The sequence below is a fragment of the Trachypithecus francoisi genome, unplaced genomic scaffold, assembly GCF_009764315.1.
Source record: "Trachypithecus francoisi isolate TF-2019V2 unplaced genomic scaffold, Tfra_2.0 Lachesis_group4, whole genome shotgun sequence".
In the NCBI taxonomy this organism is placed as follows: domain Eukaryota; kingdom Metazoa; phylum Chordata; class Mammalia; order Primates; family Cercopithecidae; genus Trachypithecus; species Trachypithecus francoisi.
Genome location: NW_022681469.1, coordinates 110,791,567 through 110,813,624, shown reverse-complemented (window position 1 = coordinate 110,813,624; position 22,058 = coordinate 110,791,567). Strand labels below are relative to the sequence as shown.

General features: G+C 50.7%; 2 long non-coding RNA genes across 4 annotated transcripts in view; one reads left to right on the top strand and one right to left on the bottom strand.

Annotated features, from left to right (window-relative positions):
* Window positions 1–6,004, top strand: part of LOC117072743 — a 20,823-nt gene extending 14,819 nt beyond the window's left edge. For 2 of the 3 annotated variants that reach the window (XR_004432932.1, XR_004432933.1), the window contains exon 3: window positions 3,252–3,608. This is a non-coding gene — a long non-coding RNA (uncharacterized LOC117072743). Of the gene's footprint in view, window positions 1–3,251; window positions 3,609–5,380 lie in introns of those variants that run through there. The other variant, XR_004432934.1, reaches the window with a different exon arrangement.
* LOC117072745 overlaps window positions 1–22,058 on the bottom strand; it is a 24,307-nt gene extending 2,249 nt beyond the window's left edge. The window contains exons 1-2 of the long non-coding RNA XR_004432936.1: window positions 22,046–22,058; window positions 17,637–17,642 (exon numbers count right to left, since the gene is read on the bottom strand). This is a non-coding gene — a long non-coding RNA (uncharacterized LOC117072745). The remainder of the gene's footprint in view (window positions 1–17,636; window positions 17,643–22,045) is intronic.

Below are 22,058 nucleotides of genomic sequence, written 5' to 3'. Positions count from 1 at the left end.
AGCCAGCGGATCACCTGGGGTCAGGAGTTCACGACCAGCCTGGCCAACATGGTGAAACCCCGTCTCTGCTAAAAATACAAGAATTAACTGGGCATGGTGGCCGGCACCTGTTATCCCAGCTACTCAGGAAGCTGAGGCAGGAGAATCACTTGAACCTGGGAGGCAGAAGTTGCAGTGAGCCAAGATCATGCCGGTACACTCCAGCCTGGGCAACGGACATTCATGTGATTCTCCTGTCTCAGCCTCCTGAGTAGCTGGGATTACAGGTGCCCATCAGCATGCCTGGCCAATTTTTTGTGTTTTTAGTAGAGATGGAGTTTCACTGTGTTAGCCAGGCTGATCTTGAACTCCTGACCTCATGATCTGCCCATCTCAGCCTGCCAAAGTGCTGGGATTACAGGCATGAGCCACTTCAACCAAGATAATTATAAAGACAACTGTGGATATGAAGTGTTTTTTTTTTCTTTTAAGATGGAGTTTCACTCTTGTTGCCCAGGCTGTGGGAAGAAATGAAATCATTATGACAAACAGATCTAAAAAGCATGAGAACACCCCAGAGGGACGCAGGGGTGTGTTCCCAGTGTGCTATAGACAGGTAATTTTTATTTTTGAGTTGCACTGGTGAACAGAACATAATTGTGAATCTGTAGACATACATACCATAATATACAGAATATCTATTGAGACTCTACTAAATTATACCCTTCTGTATTTGTGATATATAACTGGAATAAGATGAGTATATTATTAAACCAGAGAGTTCCACTGCAGCACCACATACCATTTCTATTTGTCGTCACGTATTACAGAGCCCCTGAACCTGGAAGCTAACAATTTCATGACATCTGCTAACTCACAATCAACTAGTTTATAAGATATATTTCTGGCTGGGCTCGGTCGCTGACACCTGTAAACCCAACACTTTGGGAGACTGAGGGGGGGCGGATCACCTGAGGTCAGGAGTTTGAGACCAGCCTGGCCAACATGGTGAAACTCCATCACTATGAAAAATACAAAAATTAGCCGAGCGTGGTGGTGCATGCCTGTAATCCAGGTAATCCCAGCTCCTTGGGAGGCTCAGGCAAGAGAATTGCTTGAGCCCAGGAGGCAGAGGTTGCAGTGAGCCGAGATGGTGCCACTGCATTCCAGCCTGGGTGATAGAGCAAGACTGTCTCAGAACAAGTTGTATTTCTATGTTAGGACTCCATTTCTCCATTTTCTGCCAATATGGTAGACTGTCTAAAGTGAAAACCACCGGGGCAGTGGCTCATGCCTGGGATCTCAGCACTTGGGAAAGTCAAGGTGGACAGGTCACTTGAGCCCAGGAGTTCAAGACCAGCCTGGGCAACACGGCGAGACCCTGTCTGTACCAAAAAAAAAAAAAGCTAGGTGTGGTGGCATGTGCCTGTAGGCCCAGCTACTTGGGAGGCTGAGGTGGGAGAATCCCTTGCGCCCAGGAGTCTGAGGCTGCAGTGAGCCATGGTCGTGCCACTGCACACCAGCCTGGGCGACAGAGTGAGACCCTTTCTCAATAAATAAAACTGAAGTGAAAACGCTTCCACTGAGAACAACTAGACATGACGGACAACAACTGCTGACATCCTTTTAGGTGCATAATTCAGCTCTCAGAAAAATAAGTTTCCAGGTGCCAGCTATGTAGAAGGTACTGAAAACCAGAAATACAGTCTGAGTTGATGCTCTAGCTGTTCTATGGGTTTGATTTTATTTCCTTGGAAGCTTGAATGTTAAAGGGTATAGAAGGGTAAGAAACAAGAACTTGGGGGCTACACAAGACAGAACTGGCCCTGAAATAACTTAGGGCCGGGCGCGGTGGCTCAAGCCTGTAATCCCAGCACTTTGGGAGGCCGAGACGGGCGGATCACGAGGTCAGGAGATCAAGACCATCCTGGCTAATACGGTGAAACTCCGTCTCTACTAAAGAATACAAAAAAACTAGCCGGGCAACAAGGCGGGCGCCTGTAGTCCCAGCTACTTGGGAGGCGGAGGCAGGAGAGTGGCGTAAACCTGGGAGGCGGAGCTTGCAGTGAGCTGAGATCCAGCCACGGCACTCCAGCCTAGGTGACAGAGCCAGACTCCGTCTCAAAAAAAAAAAAAAAACTTAGAAGCACAGAACTTTCCATAGGCTGTACATCCAGGGAGACGGCAGACTGGAGACAGAAAGCTTGTCTGTCTCTTCTTGGGCTCTGGGTAGGGCAAGAGTTTACCTGGATGATTCCATCTGCACTGGCCTGCATCTCATCTAAGAATTTGAACTTGCCCTATTCATGTTCCAGTTGAGAAACTGATCAGGCCGGGTGCAGTGGCTCATGCGTGTAATCCCGGCATTTTGGGAGGTCGAGGAGGGTAAATCATCTGAGGTCAAGAGTTCGAGACCAGCCTGCCCAACATGGTGAAACCCCATCTCTACCACAAATACAAAAAGCTGGGCATGGTAGCATACGCCTGTATTTCCAGCTACTCGGCAGGCTGAGGCAGGAGAATCACTTGAACCCAGGAGGCAGAGGTTGCGGTGAGCTGAGATCACGCCACTGCACTGTGGCCTGGGTGACGGAGAGAGTTTTTGTCTCAAAACAAAAAAACCCCCAAAAAACAGAAATGTGGTCTTTGAAACAGCTTTTGGAAGCAAACAATACTTTGGAAAGAAGACTCCCTCAACCCATGTTTCTCCGGAATCTAACATAACCTCAATGAGGTACATCTTGTTTAGGGACAGGGTAAATGGTATGTCTCTGTACTTTCCTCTCAATTGTGCTGTGAACCTAAACGGCTCTTAAAAAAAAAAAAAAAAGTCCTTAAAAAAGAACTGTCGTAGGCCAAGCGTGGTGGCTCATACCTGTAATCCCAGCACTTTGGGAGGCCGAGGGAGGTGGATCACAAGGTTGGGAGTTCGAGACCAGCATGACCAACATAGTGAAACCCCATCTCTACTAAAAATACAAAGTCAGCTGGGCATGGGGGCGGGCACCTGTAATCCCAACTACTTGGGAGGCTGAGGCAGGAGAATCACTTGAACCCAGGAGGCGGAGCGTGCAGTGAGCTGAGATCGCACCATTGCTCCTCTCCAGCCTGGACAACAGTGCAGGACTCCCTCAAAAAAAAAAAAAAAAAAAAAACCACACACACAGCTGTCTTAAATCTCTTTAGGGGTGATCATGTTCCACATGCCTGCAGCATCTGGGGAGAAGGCTGGGAGGCTCTCCTGCTCCAGGGCTAGGGCTTTTGTGTTTCAGGTTCCCTGACACCAGCCTCAAGAAACCACAGATAAGGATGGAAATGGTATGAAGAGACTCTTCCTCTTTCCCAAGACTCCTGAAGCCATTGGCGGCTTCCTTCTTGGTGCGCCTCACTGGCATAGACGTAATTCTTCCCGATCAGCCTTGACCGGCATGCACGTTCGCCAGCCAGGAGGTTTGGTAGGCAGAGGTTACATGCACTGACCGTGCCTCTGAGGTTCCTGGCTCCTAAATGGTCCCTTCAGGAGGTATTTGTTTTTGAGACAGGGCTTTGCTCTGTCACCCAGGCTGGAGTACAGTCCTGCAATCATAGCTCACTACAGCCTCCACCTCCTGGGCTCATGATCCTCCCGCCTCAGCCTCCCCTGTAGCTGGGACTACAGGCACACAGCATTACACCTGGCCAATTTTTGTAGAGGAGGGGTTTCACCATATTACCCAGGCTGGTCTCAACCTCCTGGACTCGAGATCCTCCTGCCTTGGCCTCCCAAAGTGCTCCACTGCGCCGAGCCCAATAACATTTTTGATCATCACATGGGGAAGTGGGGTGGAGGGTGCCACTGGCATCCAGTGAATAGAGAAAGATTCCAGGGTGTGGCTGAGCATTTTATAATGCATGGGACGTCCCTCAACAGCAAAGAACCATGCAGCACAAGACGTCAACAGACGCAGCAGCACTAGGCTGGTGTTGGATTGGTGGTCCTTGCGAGCCATACTTACGTTGACATCCAGTAGGCGTTGGGGAGGCTTAGATGGCTCCGAAATGGTGAGATTCCCCTCAGTTGGGGAAATCTCAGGACAGTTATCACCTGGCACCCAGCATCAGGCGAAATCCACCTGATGACCCATCCCCGGCGTCCTCTGGCCGACCATGCGTTGCAGGACCTCCTGCATGTCCCAGTTCTGCAGCGTGTAGATGGCCGGGTACAGCAGCGGGGTGATGTTGATGTAGATGAGTGAGACCAGCTTGTCCTCCTCAAGGGAACGGCTGCTCAGGGGCCTGGCATACATGGCCGTGGCACAGTCGCAGTGGAGCACAGCCATGGTGAGGTGGGACGCCACCGTGTTGAAGGCCTTGCGGCGGCCTGCGACCCTCCCAACGCCCAGGACGACCACCAGCACCCGGGTGTAGGAGAACAGGATGAGGAGCAGGGGCAGCAGCAGCAGCAGGCAGGGCACCAGGAGGACGCGCTCCTGGAGGGCCTGGGACCCGCAGGCCAGCACCAGCATGGCCGGGAAGTCACAGAAGACATGGTTGACCAGGCAGCCACAGCAGAAGGGCAGCTGGAAGATAGCTGTGGTAAGGCCCAGGACACAGCCACCCGTGCAGCAGGAGGCCAGCAGGCCCCAGCAGACGTCTGTGGTCATGAGCCGAGGGTAGTAGAGTAGGTGGCAGATGACCAGGTAGTGGTCGAGGGCCATGGCAGGCAGCAGCAGGCACTCGGAGCCCCCCAGGGCCACAAAGAGGCCCATCTGGGCGGCGCAGGTGGAGGGGGCCACGGCCTGGCCCCTGGTGCAGGGGACAGGAGGACGCCGGCCAGCATGCGTGGTGTGAGCACCAGCGTGTAGGCTGCCTCCACCGCAGACGCTGCCCCCAGGAAGAAGTACATTGGCGAGTGCAGGGCAGGGTCCACCAGGGCCGGGCCCAGGATCAGCAGGTTCCCCGCCAGGGTGGCCAGGTCGAGTGGCAAGAGGAGGGCTAAGAGCAGCACGCGGAGAAGCCCAGGATCACAAACTCCTGCAGGGCTGTCCCACTGGACTCAGGCCAGCAGCTCGCATTGGGGTCTGCAGCAGGGACAGGAGTGCAGGCTGGAAAGGTGTCACCGTAACACCTCCCTCCCAGACACCTGCCTGCCTTTTGCCTGTCCCAGCCCCAGAACCCCATGTGCAGCCTTCTGGGGGCCACCCCCCTTGCTTCTCACTCTGACCCCACATTCCCTCAGGAACCCAGAATCCTCCCCTCCATCAGTCCTGGGCATCCCTCACTTCCCACCGTCCAATGTCCCTCGGAAATTCAGATGGCCAGAGCTGCTGTGCTGTGCCCTGCATGCTTCCAGGCACCCAGGGGTCTCCTTCAGACCTGGCCACCCGCCCTCTCTGTTCTATCCCACCTCGTCCATACCTAGGGAGCCAGGCATCCTGGTTTCCAGCCTACAGTGAGGAGGAAGAGCTGCACCCGGCGGGGAAGAAGGACTGGAGGGAGTCCGGGTTCTCCCAGGTGATCTCTGCGTGGCGTGGGCTTGGTTCTGAGCAGCAGGAAGGACCAGTCCTGCAGACAGAGCCACGTGGGTGAAACCTCGGGAGCAGTGAGAGAATCCTGTGTGCACAGAGGCCGCCTGACCCCTTGCACGCCTCCCAGCCCCGTGCTGATAAAACAGTGCATCCGTCATCTCTTGCCCTGGGATGGGTGCTTTATGATTCCCTTTTTTTCCCCTTTGCTGGATTCAGGACAAACCCATTGCAATCCTGGGTTCATCATTTCTCCCTCAGTCGCAGAGAAAATTACCAGGGAGGAGCATCCATCCTCTTGGGGGCGGGGGGGCAGCCGCTTGGTGAGGAAGAGCAGCCTTCACAAGTCAGAGCACCTGCTGCCATGGTCCTGAGGAGAATTCCAGTCCTTTTAGATGCAGAATCATATGTCATCATCACTACTGAGACTGGGTCTTGCTCCGTTGCCCAGGCTGGAGGGTAGTGGTGTGATCTTGGCTCACTGCAATCTCCGCCTCCTGGGTTCAAGCAATCCTCCCATCTCAGTCCCCCAAGTAGTTGGGACCACAGGTGTACACCACCTCATCTGGCTCATTTTTCTATTTTTTGAGATAGTGTCTCATATCACTCTGTTGTCCAGGCTGGAGTGCAGTGGTGCAGTCTCAGCTCACTGCAGCCTCTGCCTCCCAGGTTCAAGATTCTCCTGCCTCAGCCTCCCGCATAGCTGGGACTACAGGCATGTGCGACCATGCCCAGCTAATTTTTGTATTTTTAGTAGAGATGGGGTTTCACTGTGTTGGCCAGGCTGGTCTCAAACTCCTGACCACAGCTGATCCGCCTCAGCCTCCCAAAGTGCTGGGATTACAGGCATGAGCCACTGCGCCTGGCCTAATTTTTCTATTTTTTTGTTGAGACAGGGTTTCGCCATGTTACCCAGGCTGGTCTTGAACTCCTGGACTCAAGCGATCGTCTGCCTCGGCTTCCCAAAGTGCTGGGATTATAGGGGTGGACTACTGCACCCTACCTTTTTTTTTTTTTTTTTTTTGAGACAGGGTCTCACTCTGTTAACTAGGTTGGAGTGTGGTGGTGTGATCACAGCTCACTGCAGCCTCAACCTCCCAGACTGAGGCAGTCCTCCTGCCTCAGCCCCCAAGTAACTGAGACCATGGGTGCATGCCACCACACCTGGCTATTTTTTAAAAAAAATTATTTGTAGAAAAAGGGTCTCCTTATATTGCCCAGGGTGGTCTCAAGTGATCTTCGTGCCTCAGCCTCCCAAAGTGCTAGGATTACAGGTGTGAGCCACCAAACCCAGCCCATATGTTTAAAAATTTTTTTTAAACTTTACATTTTTTAAAATATCAAGACTTTAAAATTTTTTTAATTTTAAAAAATTTAAGCATTTTTAAAATTTAAAGAAACTAAAAAAATTTTTAATTTAAAAAATCTTAAACATTTTTAATTTTAGAAAAACTTTAAATTTTTTTAAGTTAACAAAAAAAGTTTTTTATAGAGATGGGGTCTAGCTGTGTTACCCAGGCTGGTCTCAAGCTGTGGACTTCAAGTGAAACTCCTGCCTCAGCCTCTTAAGTAGCTGGGACTACAGGTGTGTACCACAATGCTCAGTTAATTTTATTTATTTTATTTGTGTAGAGATAGGAGTCTTGCTATGTTGCCCAGGCTGGTCTCAAACTCCTGGGCTCAAGTGAGCCTTCGCCTCCCCAAATGCTGGGATTATAGGCGTGAGCCACCACACCCAGCCCAGAACCATATTTTCCACCGCCTCCTGAACACTTCCACCAACTCTTCCGACTCAACCTGTCCCAAGTTCAATGTGTTATTTCTAACCCAAGCCTCCCCATCTTTCTGGGAATGGAGCTGGCCCAATGCCAAAATCAGGAAGCTTCATTCCAGATTCTTTCCTGAGCCCTCGAATGCGACTGGGACCCACAGACGTACCTCCACCTTGGAAGTTCTTCTCTTTCCCCTGAGTCCTGTTTTCTCAGATATGAGCTACCTTGCCTGGCCTGATTTCTCTTTCTTAGTAGTACCTAAGAGAAACATGCATCTTACAGGTGATGGTGTCCTAGATCTGATGAAATATGGTGTTATTGTTAAGCTCAGCCAGGCCAGGCATGATGGCTCACACCTTTAATCCCAGCACTTTGGGAGGCCGAGGTGGGTGGATCACAAGGTCAGGAGTTCAAGACCTGCCTGACCAAGATGGTGAAACCCCATCTCTACTAAAAATACAAAAATTCTCCAGGCGTGGTGGCAGGTGTCTGTAATCCCAGCTACTCAGGAGGCTGAGGCAGGAGAATCACTTGAACCTGGGAGGCGGAGGTTGCAGTGAGCTGAGATTGCACCACTGTGCTCCAGCCTGGGCGACAGAGTGAGACTCCATCTCAAAATAAATAAGTGAAGGAATTAGTTATGCTATCCTTATTTCTCCCTAATGTGTGCCTCCTCTCAATGTCCCCCTGACTTGGGGTTCTGTCCCTGGAACCTCAGAGAGCCAGAGGCTCCAGCCTTGTGCTGTAGTCAATTGCTCCAAATTCTGTTGGATCCTCCCCTAAAAATGCCCCTTGGCATTTGCCATCAGTTACCATCAATCTCAGATGAGGTACCTGCAATAAATCAGCTTCATGGTCAATACTGCCCCAAATTACTAGAATCACGTCCATCTGCACACCCAGCCAAAGGTCAACCACCCAGCCTTCCTCTGGACTTACTCAACTGAGGCACATCCTTCTCCTCCTCCTCTGTTTCTTCATATACCCCAATCCTTGAGACTTTATACTCCTTTAAAGATGCCTTAAAGAACTAAAGGTAGATCTACCATTCGATCCAGCAATCCGACTCCTGAGTATCTACGCAGAGGAAAAGACATCATTATATGAAAAAGACAGGCATATTTATAGCAGCACAATTTGAAATTGCAAAAATATGGAACCAGCCCAAATTCCCATCAGTCAACGAGTAAAGAAAATGTGTGTGTATACATATATACATACATATATATGCATATATATACATATATACACACATACATATATGTATATATACACACATATGCATATACATACATATACATACACACACATACATATACATATATATATATCACAGAGTACTACTCAGCCATAAAAAGGAATGAAATAATGGCATTCGCAGCAACCTGGATGGAGTTGGAGACCATTCATCTAAGTGAAGTAACTCAGGAATGGAAAACCAAACATCATATGTTCTCACTTATAAGTGGGAGCTAAGCTATGAGGATGCAAAGGCGTAAGAATGATACGATGGGCTGGGCATTGTGGCTCACGCCTGTAATCCCAGCTCTTTGGTAGGCTGAGGTGGGCGGATCAAAAGGTCAAGAAATCGAGATCATCCTGGCCAACGTGGTGAAACCTTGTCTCTACTAAAAATACAAAAATTAGCTGGGCATGGTGGCACGCGCCTGTAGTCCCAGCTACTCGAGAGGTTGAGGCAGGAGAATTGCTTGAACCCAGGAGGCAGAGGTTGCGGTGAACAGAGATCACACCATTGCACTCCAGCCTGGCAACAGAGCAAGACTTTGTCTCAAAGGGGGAAAAAAAAAGTCATTTGAGTGGGGTTTTTCTAGGCAGTTGACTTATAGGTGAAGTACAGACAATTCTCTGAAGATAGGGCTTTTTGGCGAGTTTCAAACCCATTTTCTCTCAAATGGTTGCTAATTTTTTTTTTTTTTTTTTTTTTTTTTTTTTTTTTTTTTTTTTTTTTTTTTTGTGAGACGGAGTCTCACTCTGTCGCCCAGGCTGGAGTGCAGTGGCGTGATCTCGGCTCACTGCAAGCTCTGCCTCCTGGGTTCACGCCATTCTCCTGCCTCAGCCTCCCAAGTACTGGGACTACAGGCGCCTGCCACCTCGCCCAGGTAAGTTTTTGTATTTTTAGTAGAGATGGGGTTTCACCGTGTTAGCCAGATGGTCTCGATCTCCTGACCTCATGATCTGCCCACCTCGGCCTCCCAAAGTGCTGGGATTACAGGCGTGAGCCACCATACCTGGTCTTTTTTTTTTTGAGATGGAGTCTTACACTGTCATCCAGGGGTACAGTGGCGCAACCTTGGCTCACTGCAATCTCTGACTTCTGGGTTCACGCCATTCTCCTGCCTCAGCCTCCCGAGTAGCTGGGACTACAGACGCCCGCCACCACGCCCGGCTAATTTTTTGTATTTTCAGTTGAGACGGGGTTTCACCGTGTTAGCCAGGATGGCCTCAATCTCCTGACCTTGCGATCCGCCCACCTCGGCCTCCCAAAGTGCTGGGATTACAGGCCTGAGCCACTGCGCCCGGCCTAAATTGCTGGTTTTTACAGCTACTGTGGGTAAAGTCTGTTGGTTTTTTTTTTTTGAGATGGAAGGATCTCACCCCCCATTGCTCAGATTCGAGTACAGTGGCATGATCATGACTCACTGCAGCCTCGACTTCCTGGGTTCACGCAATCCTCCCACCTCAGCCTCCCAAGTACCTGAGACTACAGGCTTGTGCCACCACGCCTAACTAATTTTTGTATTTTTTGTAGACATGGGGTCTCGCTATCTTGCCCAGGCTGGTCTTAAACTCCTGGGCTTAAGCAATTTGCCCACCTTAGCCTCCCAAAGTGCCGAGATTACAAGTGCGTATCTGGCCAAGTCTATTGGATTTTAAGGCTATCACAGAGCTGAGAAGAATGAAATGGGAAGGTCATATGTCACAAAGCTCATTGGTCAGGTGAAAGGAAATTAAATCTTGGGACCCCAGGCTGGACATGGTGGTTCACGCCTGTCACCGCCAACACTTTTGGATTTATCTGCCAGATAACCTGAGGTCAGGAGTTCGTGACCAGTTGGCCAACATGGTGAAACCCCATCTCTGCTAAAAATACAAAAATTAGCTGGGTGCAGTGGTGCGTGCCTGTAATCCCAGCTACTCAGGAGGCTAAGCCAGGAGAACTGCTTGAACCCAGGAGGCAGAGGTTGCAGTGAGCCAAGACTGTGCCCCCTGCACTCCAGGTTGGGTGACAGAGCGAGACTCCATCTCAAAAATAAATAAATAAATAATAAATAAATAAATAAATAAAATGAAATCTTGGAACCTCAAACTCATTAAGCCAAAGTGAAAAGTCAAGCTGGGAACTGGGTTGTGCAAACCTGCCTCCCCATTTTTGGGTTTCTAAATAAGATGGTTACAAGATGAAAAGCTACAAGTCTCCCCTACATTTTGCCCACAAGGAAATTCCTAGTGAGCTACAAGATCTTTAAGGTGTTTCTGTTAAAATTTCATCATGGCAATGGAAACTGATGGCTTATCTTTTAAAGTACAGTCAACCCCCTGCCCACCAGACACAAATGCATATCTGATTGCTCCCCTGCCCCATTTTCTTTTTTTTTTTTTTTTTTGAGACGGAGTCTCGCTCTGTCGCCCAGGCTAGAGTGCAGTGGCCGGATCTCAGCTCACTGCAAGCTCCACCTCCCGGGTTCATGCCATTCTCCTGCCTCAGCCTCCCGAGTAGCTGGGACTACAGGCGCCCACCACCTCGCCCGGCTAGTTTTTTGTATTTTTTTTTTTTTAGTAGAGATGGGGTTTCACCATGTTAGCCAGGATGGTCTCGATCTCCTGACCTTGTGATCCACCCGTCTCGGCCTCCCAAAGTGCTGGGATTACAGGCTTGAGCCACCGCGCCCGGCCCCCTGCCCCATTTTCTCTGTTATCTTATGCAAAGAAATGCCGGGCAGGCACGGTGGCTCATACCTGTAATCCCAGCACTTTGGGAGGCCGAGGTGGGCTGATCACTTGAGGTCAGGAGTTCGAGACCAGCCTGGGCAACAGGGTGAAACCCCGTCTCTACTAAAAATACATATATTAGCTGGGCATGGTGGAAGGCATCTGCAATCCCAGCTACTTGGGAGGCTGAAGCAGGGGAACTGCTTGAACCCGGGAGGCGGAGGTTGCAGTGAGCCGAGATTGTGCCACTGCGCTCCAGCCTGGGTGACAGAATGAGACCCTGTCTGGGTGCGGGGGGCCAGGGGAAGAGCAGATTCACTGAGCCAGACAAAAGGCATGAATGACTATTTTTCCTGCCTCCTTCTTATACGAAAATTGTGTACTTCTCAGTATCTCACTCCTTCCCCTTTAAAGGTGGAGCCCTCAAAAGTATCTCTGGAGAAAGACATAGACGTGTCTCCCTGGCGTGTATCGTTAACTTTGGCAAATAAACCTCCTAAAATGATTGACAACTTGTCTCATCATTTTTCTCTGTTGACAGTCTTAGAGATATTCAGCTATTTTTCTTAAACTCTCCGAATTGTTATAAGCCTTTGGTTAATTTCTAAAGTTCTGAAAAAGTTAGTTTTGACTATTTTTGCCAGGATTTGTGTGGCTTTTATGGAGATTTTCAATTGTTTTTGGGGGCTTGTTTTGAGACGAAGTTTTTGCTCTTGTCGCCCAGACTGGAGTGCAGTGGTGTAATCTCAGCTCACTGCAACCTCCACCTCCCGGGTTCAAGCAATTCTCCTGCCTCAGCCTCCCGAGTAGCTGGGACTACAGGTGCGCGCCACCATACCCAGCTAATTTTTAGTAGAGACTGGGTTTCACCATATTGGCCAGGCTGGTCTCGAACTCCTGACCTCATGATTCGCCTGCCTCAGCCTCCCAAAATGCTGGGATTGCAGGCATGAGCCACTGTGCCTGGCCAAGGTGCTATTTCTGTTCCTATCTTATGGGTGAAGAAATGAGATCATAATGGGGTATTTGGGGTAGAGGGCTGGAGATTTGGGGTAGAGGGCTGGAGGAATCACTTCTCAGCAGAGACCGTCATGGGGCTACAGCCAATCTTTGCCTGCAATATTGTCCCCCATTTCACACACATCCCAACACTGAAACTTACCCCATTGCTCTTGCAATAGACTGAACATGTCCCCCCCAAATTTATATATTGAAACCTACCCTCCAAGGTGATAGTATGATGAGACAAGGGCCTGTGGGAGGTGATGAGTCATGAGGGTGTTACCCTCACCAATGGTATATTGCCCTTATATTAATAAAAGGGATGGCCAGGCACGGTGGCTCACGCCTGTAATCCCAGCACTTTGGGAGGCCAAGGCGGGCGGATCACGAGGTCAGAAGTTCAAGATCAGCCTGCCCAACATGGTGAAACCCCTTCTCTACCAAAAATACAAAAAATTAGCTGGGCGTGGTGGCGGACGCCTGTAATCCCAGCTACTCGGGAGGCTGAGGCAGGAGAATTGCTTGAACCAGGGAGGCAGGGGTTGCAGTGAGCTGAGATCATGCCACTGCACTCCAGCCTGGGCAGCAAGAGTGAAACTCCATCTCAATCAATCAATCAATCAATCAATCAGTGGGACCCCAGAGAGCTCCCTCCCTCTTTTTCCACCACGTGAAGACACGACTAGAAGTCTGCGATCTAGAACCCAGAAGAGGACCCTCACCAGAAGCTGACCAGGCACCCTGATCTCAGATCTTCAGTCTCCAGAGTTGCGAGAAATAGATAACTATTGTTGATAAGGCAGTCAGTCTATGGGACTTTGTTATGGCAGCCCAGACTGTCAAAGACAGCTCTAGAGGGGCTATGTGTCCAGGAGGGGATGAATCAGTCTTTTTCTTCTTCTTAGGTCAGGGTCTTGCTCTGTCACCCAGGCTGGAATGCAGTGGTGTGATCTCAGCTCACCGCAACCTCTGCCTCCTGGGCTTAAGCAATCTTCCCACCTCAGCCTCCCAAGTAGCTGGGACTACAGGCACGTACCACCACACCCAGCTAGTTTTTGTATATTTTGGTAGAGACAGGGTTTTACCACATTGCCCAGTCTGGCCTTGAACCCCTGGGCTCTAGTGATCCACCCACCTCAGCCTCCCAAAGTGCTGGGATTATAGGCGTGAGCCGGCGTGCCCGGCCTCTCCTTTAGTTCTCAGCTGTGAATGTTCTCCCACATCCTCAGACTCCCAGCCTGCCCCCAGGCTTCACAGAGTCCTATCTGATGAAGTGAGGGGAACACAGCCATCCCCTCATCTCCCTAGCTCAGTCTATCCCCTCCAGGGCGTCTGGACTTTTCTCCAGGGCAGCGTGACCTAGGGGCAACATGGGAGTTTCCTTGACACAGGTACTATCTCTGAACATCTCTGCTTCCATCTCTGTTTTGAGACTGGTCCATGGAGTCAAGGAAGGGGTTCCCTCCTTTCTCCCCAAACCCTTATCTTAGCTCCTGCCTTTCCCAGGCCCTAAGATCCTGGGGGCAGGTCTTGTAGAGGGGGAGCCCTTGTGAGGCTTCAGGGACCTGCAGTCTTTAGGAACGGGCACAGATCTGGATGTTGGTGGGCAATTGCGGTCCGGGTAGATACACCACTGCCACGAGCGCCTTCCACCCAGGGCTGCTGCCAGGCAGACGCTGCAACGCCCGTTCCCGGCATCTCCCACGATTTGGTTTTCAAGCCTTCATCTCATTCTCTGCCCACCTGGGTCTTGTCAGCCCTAGAGAGAACTTGAGTTCAGAGGAGAAGCGGAACCCAGGTCAATGGGCAGTGGCCACCACAGGAACACCAACATCCCTGGGAGAGCCTGAGCCCACTGCCCAGAGCTCAGAGCCTGGGCTCAGAGCCCAGCTAAGAGCCCCGCTCCACTGCCCGGAGGAGCACCAGAGTGAGCTCGGCCTGGAACCCAGAGACCATCTTCAAAATCTCATCCCAAACCTCTCATAGATGCCGCCGTGCCCCTGGGCCCTCTGTAGTTACTTCCTTCAGCCCCTTGTTCCCTTCACAGCAGTAATTTTCTTTTTTTTTTTTTTTTTTTCTTTCTTTTTTTTTTTGAGACAGAGTCTGCCTCTGTCACCCAGGCTGGAATGCAGTGGTGCAATCTCGGCTCACTGCAACCTCCCGCCTCCCGGGTTCAAGCAATTCTTCTGCCTCAGCCTCCCAAGTAGCTGGGATTATAGGCCCCCACGCCAGGCTAATTTTTGTATTTTTAGTAGAGAAAGGTGGACTCAAACTCCTGACTCAGGAGATCCGCCCGCCTGGGCCTCCCAAAATGCTGGGATTACAGGTGTGAGCCACCGCGCCTGGCCGATTATTTTAATAAGATGATTGAACATCTTTCTTATCAGACTGTAACCCACAAGGGCACTTATGTTGCCGCGGTATCCCCAGATCCTAAAGCAGCCCACCTGCTGATGCAGTTCTGAGTGCTGCCACCAGGTGGCAGGGCTGCCTCACACTTGTCCCGGTGACAGAGGCAGGACCCTCACTTTGAGGGCTTTTCCCTTGGTTGGGCTTGTACCTGCACTCCACTCTCTCCCTGAGGTGTGAGTAGGGATGCTCCCAGCTCCAGGAGACACAGCTGTGGTGTCGCTGGCCAGGATGAAGCTTTCTAGAGAGGTTCCACTTTCATACCTCCAAGTTCAGACATTGTCTTTCCCTTTTTTTTTTTTTTTTTTTTTTTTGAGGCGGAGTCTCGCTCTGTCGCCCGGACTGGAGTGCAGTGGCCAGATCTCAGCTCACTGCAAGCTCCGCCTCCCGGGTTTACGCCATTCTCCTGCCTCAGCCTCCCGAGTAGCTGGGACTACAGGCGCCTGCCACCTCGCCGGCTAGTTTTTTTTGTATTTTTAGTAGAGACGGGGTTTCACCGTGTTCGCCAGGATGGTCTCGATCTCCTGACCTCGTGATCCGCCCGTCTCGGCCTCCCAAAGTGCTGGGATTACAGGCTTGAGCCACCGCGCCCGGCCGTCTTTCCCTCTTATAGGCTGGGGCGAGCGACCACCCAGCCCACAGTGTAAAAGGGGTCTCATGTCTTACCACTCTTCTTTTTTTTTTTTTTCCCCAAGACATAGGGTTAGCTCACATCTGTAATCCCAGCACTTTGGGAGCCCCAGGCAGGCAGATCACGAGGTCAGGAGATGGAGACTTTCTTGGCCAACATGGTAAAACCCCATCTCCACTAAAAATACAAAAATTAGCCGGGCATGGTGGCTGGCACCTGTAGTCCCAGCTACTCAGGATGCTGAGGTCGCAGAATTGCTTCAACCCGGGAGGCAGAGGTTGCAGGGAGCCGAGATCAGGCCATTGCATTCCAGCCTGGCAACAGAGCAAGACTCTGTCTCCAAAAAAAAAAAAAAAAGAAAAAAAAAAAAAAGACATAGGGTCAGGGGTCTGGCTCTGTCTCCCAGGCTGGAGTGCAGTGGTGCAATCATAGCTCACTGTAGCCTCCAACTCCTGGGCTCAAGCAATCCTCCCACCCCAGCCTCCCGAATAGCTGGAACTACAGGTGTGCACCACCACACCTGGCTAATTTTTCTATTTTTATGTTTTGTAGAGATGGGGGTCTCACTATGTTGCCCAGGCTGGTCTCGAACTCCTGGGCTCAAGAGAGTCTCCTGCCTTGGCTTCCCAAAGTGCTGGGGTTACAGGCATGAGCCACTGTGCCCAGCCTTCACTCTGACTTTGAACAGGTCTCCTGTTTGCAGCCCACTGCACATCTCCACCCTCTGGCGTACATGTTTCCTCCAATCCCAGAGCCTTTTCCTCTTTGACTCCCCTCCCGAGGAGTGTTTACCTCTGCAGAACTTGGGCTTCCGGTTTTTTTTTTTTGAGACAGTCTTGTTCTGTTGCCCAGGCTGAAGTGCAGTGGTGCGATCTCGGCACACTGCAACCTCTGCCTCCTGGGTTTAAGCGATTCTCTGCCTCAGCCTCCTAAGTAGCTGGGATTACAGGCACCCGCCACCACACCCCGCTAATTTTTGTATTTTTAGTAGAGACGAGGTTTCACTATCTTAGCCAGCCTGGTCTTGAACTCCTGACCTCGTGATCCACTTGACTCAATCTCCCAAAGTGCTGGGATTACAGGCTTGAGCCACCGCGCCCGGCCGTCTTTCCCTCTTATAGGCTGGGGCGAGCGACCACCCAGCCCACAGTGTAAAAGGGGTCTCATGTCTTACCACTCTTCTTTTTTTTTTTTTTCCCCAAGACATAGGGTTAGCTCACATCTGTAATCCCAGCACTTTGGAGCCCCAGGCAGGCAGATCACGAGGTCAGGAGATGGAGACTTTCTTGGCCAACATGGTAAAACCCCATCTCCACTAAAAATACAAAAATTAGCCGGCATGGTGGCTGGCACCTGTAGTCCCAGCTACTCAGGATGCTGAGGTCGCAGAATTGCTTCAACCCGGGAGGCAGAGGTTGCAGGGAGCCGAGATCAGGCCATTGCATTCCAGCCTGGCAACAGAGCAAGACTCTGTCTCCAAAAAAAAAAAAAAAAAAAAAAAAAAAAGACATAGGGTCAGGGGTCTGGCTCTGTCTCCCAGCTGGAGTGCAGTGGTGCAATCATAGCTCACTGTAGCCTCCAACTCCTGGGCTCAAGCAATCCTCCCACCCCAGCCTCCCGAATAGCTGGAACTACAGGTGTGCACCACCACACCTGGCTAATTTTTCTATTTTTATGTTTTGTAGAGATGGGGGTCTCACTATGTTGCCCAGGCTGGTCTCGAACTCCTGGCTCAAGAGAGTCTCCTGCCTTGGCTTCCCAAAGTGCTGGGGTTACAGGCATGAGCCACTGTGCCCAGCCTTCACTCTGACTTTGAACAGGTCTCCTGTTTGCAGCCCACTGCACATCTCCACCCTCTGGCGTACATGTTTCCTCCAATCCCAGAGCCTTTTCCTCTTGACTCCCCTCCCGAGGAGTGTTTACCTCTGCAGAACTTGGGCTTCCGGTTTTTTTTTTTTGAGACAGTCTTGTTCTGTTGCCCAGGCTGAAGTGCAGTGGTGCGATCTCGGCACACTGCAACCTCTGCCTCCTGGGTTTAAGCGATTCTCTGCCTCAGCCTCCTAAGTAGCTGGGATTACAGGCACCCGCCACCACACCCCGCTAATTTTTGTATTTTTAGTAGAGACGAGGTTTCACTATCTTAGCCAGCCTGGTCTTGAACTCCTGACCTCGTGATCCACTTGACTCAATCTCCCAAAGTGCTGGGATTACAGGCATGAACGACTGCACCCAGCCTGGGCTTCAGTTTTGCTCTGCCAGGGGTTGCCATTAGCAATGTTTCTCCTAACACTGCGTGGACATTTCTCTTCTACCTTCAACTGTATTCATGTTCCCTTTATCTTGGTGGGGTTAAACCAAAAAAGGGGGATGGGGACTGCATGCAGTTACTCATGCCTGTAATCCCAGCCACTGCAGGAGGATCACTTGAGCCTGGGAGCTCTAGACCAGCCTGAGCAACATATCAAGACCCCGTCTCTACAAAATAAAATTAAAAAAATAACTTGGTGCGGAGTGTGTGCCTCAAGTCCCCACTACTCAGGAGGCTGAGGCAGGAGGATCTCTTCAGCCTAGGAGTTCAAGACCAGTCTGGGTGACAGAGCGAGATTCTGTCTCAAAAAAAAAAAAAAAAAAAAAAAAAAAAAGTCCTCGTTGTGGGTTGAGTGAGATGCAGTGGGGATCGTTTGTGCCAAATCAGTCTCTTACAAGCTCCTCAGTAGGTTTCAGGGGAAGCTTCAATGTCACGTCCTTCAGATTCTGGGGGACAGTTGCTGCTTTGGCATGGTGATTATCGTGAGGCAGTGGGATGGAGAGAAGCAAAGGTGATGCAGCTGGTCCATATCTCCAGCAAGTGCAAGAGCACATAACAGATGCACTGCAAGCGCACATAACCATGCCGGACGCACTGCAATCACACGTAACCGTGCCAGACACAGTGCAAGTGCAGATAACCATGCTGGATGCAGGCAAGCACCCATAACCTTGCCGTATGCATTGCAAGCACAGATAACCATGCCAGGAGCCATTGCAAGCACTCATAACCATGCCGGATGCATTGCAAGCACACATAACCATGCTGGACCCATTGCAAGTACAGGTAGCCATGCCAGATGCATTGCAAGTGCAGATAACCACGCTGGATGAAGGCAAGTACGCATAATGGACGCATTGAGAGACTGCAGGCGCACATCATCATGCCGGACTCACTGCAATCCACATGACCATGCTAGTTTGGGAGTTGATACCAACCCCTCTTCCTTTCCTAACTTTGTAATCCCCCAAGTCATAAACACCAGTGTCAGATGTATAGAAGTCAAAATCTGTTTTATTATGAACGACACTGAATTGGAGGAAGTAGAGGGACTGGGGTTGGGGGCAGGGCGTGGCGCATGGGTTTCCCAGCACTTTGCACCTGCCAGTCACAGGTGAAGTTAGAAAACCACAAAGGTCTTCTGTTAGAAGAAGCAGAAGGAACTGTGGACAAGGCTGTCCCAGAGAGACCAGCTAGGGAGGGGACAAGGTCTGCTTGGCTCACTCGGCACTTTTGCAGCACTCACCAGCGTGGTGAATCCAGGTGAGAAGAGGACTAAGGGACTGGAGACACCCCCTGCTTCCTGGAAGGCGTGAAAATACCTCCCACCCCTCCCCAGCAGGAGACAGAAGCCCATCACCTGAGGCATTTCTAAATCCCAGTTTCTTTTGCCCAGGCTGGCTGTATTGCAGTTGCGCAATCTCAGCTCACTGCAACCTCCACCTCAAGCCATTCTCCTGCCTCAGCCTCTCGAGTAGATGGGACTAGAGGCACCCACCACCATGCCCGGCTAATTCTCTTTCTTCTTTCTTTCTCTCTCTTTCCTCGTTTTTTCTTCTTTCCTTCCTTTCTTTCTCCCTCCTCCTCCTCCTCCCCCCTCCCCCTCCTCCTCCTCCTTCTTAAATATATTTTAAGTAGAGATGGGGTTTTGCCATGTTGACCAGGCTGGTCTTGAACTCCTGGTCTCAAGAGATCTGCCTGCCTCGGCCTCCCAAAGTTCTGGGATTACAGGCATGAGCCACTGTGCCTGACCCAAATCCTATTTCTCAATGGCAAAACCTGGAAACCCAGTTTTTGGAAATAATTGAATCCCTGGCACTTCCTTCTCAGATGACAGGGCATGATGTACCCCAAACACAGGGTAAAGGAAAACTGGGATACAGCAAATAGTGACTTTTTTTTTAAGCAAAGAGGCCCAGCAAGGTGGCTCATGCCTATAATCCTAGCACTTTGGTAGGCCAAGGTGGGAGGACCGCTTGAGCCCAGGAGTTTGAGCCCAGCCTGAGCAATACAGTAAGACCTTGTCTGCACAAAAAATAAATGAGCCAGCATGGTGGCATGTGCCTGTAGTCCTAGCTACGTCGGAGGCTGAGGCAGGAGGATTGCTGGAGCCCAGGAGGTGGAGGCTGCAGTGAGCTACGATTGTGCCACTGCACTCCAGCCTGGGCAACACAGCGAGACTCCATCTCAGAAAATAAAAATAAAAAAGTGAAAATAAAAATAAACACAACACTTTAGCAAAGAAATATCAACAGCCTAAAAGTCATCAACTGTGTGCTCCTGTGGACTCAGATTGTGGGGAAGGATGTATTTTCTGAAGACTGGAAGGGAGTTGGAGAGCTCCATACCTTTCAGGTGGCCCCAGAGAGAGCCCCAGCAGAAATACCCATGGGGAGAGGGAAACTGCCATTCTGTGGGTCTGAAGGGTGAAGAGCCAGGTCCTCAGAAGGCCATTTTCTCAAGTCTTAAAAAAAAGAGACAGGGTCTCACTGTCACCCAGGCTAGAGCACAGCAATGCAATCACAGCTCACTGCAGCCTCGACCTCCTGTGTTCAAACAATTCTCCCTCCTCACTGGGACTACAGGCATGCACCACCATGCCTGGCTAATTTGGAAATTTTTTGTAGAGACAGAGGGGGGTCTTGCTATGTTGCCCAGGGTGGTCTTGAACTCCTGGCCTCATGAGTTCTTCCCATCTTGGCCTCCCAAACTGCTGGGATTACAGGCATGTGCCACCAAGCTGGGCCATGGTGGGGGGATTTTAAGTTACAGATTCAATTTCTTGTGTCAGTTTCAGTAATTTTCTAGAAAGTTGTTGGTTTTATCCAAATATTTAAATTCATTGACATGGCCAGGCACGGTAACTCACACCTGTAATCCCAGCACTTTGAGAGGCCGAGGCAGGTGGATCACTTGAGGTCAGAAGTTCGAGACCAGCCTGGCCAACATGGTGAAACCCCGTCTCTACTAAAAATACAAAAATTAGCCAGGTGTGGTGGCACATGCCTGTAGTCCCAGTTACTCGGGAGGCTGAGGTGGGAGGATTGGTTGAACCCGGGAGATAGAGGCTGCAGTAAGCTGAGATCATGCCACTGCACTCCAGCTTGGGCGACAGAGCTAGACTCTGTCAAAAAAAAAAAAAAAAATTAAAAGCAAATTAAAAAATTAAAAAGAAATTGACATAGAAGGTTGATAATATCTTATAGGCTCTACAATGATGCCTCACTTTTCTCCTTCCTAATGGACCAGAGGTGAGGACAGAGGCTGGCATTCCAAGCAGTGGAACAGTGTGAGCCAAGCTCCAGCACAAACGCTGGAACAGCAGCTGGCCCTGCCCGTCTGCGGGTTTAGGCAAACACCGGGGATGCAGAGGAGGGTCCCAGTGCCAGGTCCTGCTGATACCTGATGGACATTCACCTGCTGGTAGAAGTAGCTGCCATATGATTGGGTGGTTTTATCAGCCTGGGGTCATGGAGGCAAACAAAGTGCCACCTAAGCCACACTCTTGCTTGAAGCCAAGGGACAGGGAAGCTGTCACATCTCCTGAAGCCTCTCCTTGCACCATTCAGGGTCCCCCCTTGCTCCTGATGTCTGCACTATGCACATTCACCCAGGCCCAGTGCAGGCTGCTCCTCCACCACCCGCCCCACCAGCCACACCTGCCCCACCTGAGCTCAGCTGATTGTCCCAGCCCTGCCTCTGCACAGTTTTGCCCTCTCTAAGTTTTTTTTTTTTTTTTTTTTTTAAACGAGATCGAGTCTCGCTCCGTTACCCAGGCTGGAGTGCAGTGGCATGATCATAGCTCACTCTAGCCTCAAACGCCTGGGCTCAAGCAATCCTTCTGCCTCAGCCTCCTGAGTAGCTGGGATTACAGGCACAGGTCACCATGCCTAGCTAATTCTTAAATTTTTATGTAGAGATGGGGTCTTGCTTTGTTGCCCAGGCTGGAGTACAATGGCATAATCATAGCTCACTGCAGCCTCCAACTCCTGGGCTCGAGCAGTCCTCCCACCTCAGTCTCCCGAGTAGCTGGGACTACAGGCCCTTGCCACCACACCCGGCTTAGTATTATTTTTTTATAAAGAGGAGGTATTGCTATGTTGCCCAGGCTGGTCTCAAAATGCCTGGACTTAAGCAATCAACCCACCTCAGCCTCCCCAACTCCTGGGATTACAGGTGTGACCACCATACTTATCCCTTTTCTTTTCTATTTTGAGACTGAGTCTCACTCTGTCACCCAGGCTGGAGTGCAGTGACACGATCTCGGCTCACTGCAACCTCTGTCTCGCAAGTTCAAGCAGTTCTCCCATCTCAGCCTCCGAGTAGCTGGGATTACAGGCACCTACCACCACGTCCAGCTAGTTTTTGTATTTTTGGTAGAGACGGCATTTCACTATGTTGGCCAGGCTGGTCTCGAACTCTTGACCTCAAGTGATCCACCTGCCTTGGCCTCCCAAAGTGCTGGGATTACAGGCATGAGCCACTGCACCCAGCCAAACCCC